The sequence below is a fragment of the Phaethon aethereus genome (assembly GCF_964289735.1).
Source record: "Phaethon aethereus genome assembly, chromosome: 12".
NCBI classification, from domain to species: Eukaryota; Metazoa; Chordata; class Aves; order Phaethontiformes; family Phaethontidae; genus Phaethon; species Phaethon aethereus.
The window spans coordinates 24330544-24332642 of NC_138588.1; positions in this window are offsets into that span (position 1 = coordinate 24330544).

A 2099-nucleotide genomic window follows, 5' to 3' on the forward strand; every position below is an offset into this window, starting at 1 on the left:
TGATCCCAAGTGATGTCCCCACCTCTTTGCATGTCAAAAGCCAGCATGGGATTTTTTTGTCTCCTGCTACAATACCTGACCAAATTATTCTGTGAAAATAGGTTCCTGTGAGTTAAGAAAAAACAAAATTATGTTGATGTATATGTAGTACCTAATGCTACTTGAATATCAAGAAGTGTGTCAAACAACAAGCATAGCTGCTAATAAGCTGTTAAGAAGCATTTTATTATCGCGCTTTGATTGATGGAAGACTAGATTTGGGGATCTGTCCTGATTTCAGCTGGGATAGAGCTGGTTTTCTTTACAGAAGCTAGTGTAAGGCTATGTTTTGGATTTGGGATGAAAAAATGTTGATAACATACTGATGTTTTCAGTTGTTGTTAAGCAGTCAAGGACAGCCCAGCTTCTCGTGCTGGCCAGCCAGCGAGAATACTGGCGGTGCACGGGAAGCTGGGAGGGGACACAGCCAGGACAGCTGACCCAGGCTGGCCAAAGGCATATGCCATACCATATGATGTCGCGCTCAGCACATAAAACTGGGTAAAAAAGGAGGAAGGGGTGGGGTGACGTTCAAAGTTATGCCATCTGTCTTCCCAAGTAATCATTATGCATGATGGAGCCCTGCTTCCCTGGAGATGGCTGAACACCTGCCTGCCCATGGGGAGTGGTGAAGGAATTCCTTGGTTTTGTTTTGCTTGTGTGCGCTGCTTTTGCTTTCCCTATTAAACTGTCTTTATCACAAACCATGAGTTTTCTTACTTTTACTCTTCCAATTCTTTCCCCATCCCACCATGGGTCAGTGAGCGAGTGGCTGTGTGGTGCTTAGTTGCTGGCTGGGGATAAACCATGTCAGGATCTAAAGGTTTTCAGGGACTTTTCTTTCACATAAAGCTGTCTGGCAAAGCTGGAGTCTGGATTAATGTGGGCTGAACAGGATCTGTGGTTTGTTTCTGTTTGTCATAGTCCTTTGACAGTCCTATCGATCTTCACTTTGGAGTTCATGAGCTTGTGCTTCAGGGGCTTACCTGAGTGTTTTTGCTTGTTTGCTTGCATTTTATCTGCTATGTTCTATTAAAAAAACCAAACCACAAACCCGGAAAACCCTTACTAGAGCTCTTTGGACTTCTGTAATTAAATTAGGTATTGTTTTATGGACTAAAATAAAGCAAGTCTCTGAGATTTCTATCCAAGAGTGAGGTGTCCAGAAAGGACTGTCCTGGCAGACTGCTGTGAGCCTTCAGTCTACTGAAACGTCTGGTAGTGGTGTACGTTTAACAGTTACATCATTCAAATGCATGTTAAATATAAAAGTTTTGCCCTTCTTCCTGATCTGCCTGGGGAATAATTCTCAGCATGTCACAAATGGTATTTTCTGCTGTGCTTTACCAGTTTAAAATAATTTCTTGCCAGAAATGTCTTAGTGCCTGCACAGAACAAGAACCTCCAATAGCAAGGGCATGCTGACCCTCAGGCAGCTTCAAAGCAACAGGTGCTTGTAAATAGGTTAAAAAAACAATCTCCTGGAAGCAGTATGCATATCTAAGTCTACCTGACTACCACACTCAGCACCTCACAAAAGCCCCTTCCTCACTGAGTATTCCCGGGAGGAGAGAAGAATGCTGTGACTTTAAGTGGAGACGAGGCTTGTGAGAACCAAGGAGAACAAGGGTGACGGAGCCAACTGTTACAAAATACTGATAACTGTTGCTCCAAGCATATAAGTATCTGCCCTGTGTTAACTGAGGCGTGCTAGCTTTGTGACCCTACCACCTATCACACAACTCTGCAGATTTGGAATAAAAGCAAATATCTCGACTCTCTGTGGTTTTCGGCTCTCTGCACGCCGGATGGAAGAACCCATATTGGGGACAACAAAAGCTCCAGGTTTTGCAGTCCAGCAGGGCAGCTGGGGCTTTGTTGCACGGACACCCTGGGGCAGTGTGCGCTGTGCTGCCGCGGGCTGCTGGAAAGCCTGGGCATCAGGCAGCTCTCAGGACAATCCTGGACCCTTTGGGGTCTGCCTTTTGCCTTTTGCCCTCTGCCTGCCTAGAGTAAAGGCTTCCAGAGGAGGTGAACAGGCAGAGTTCACTGACATTCTA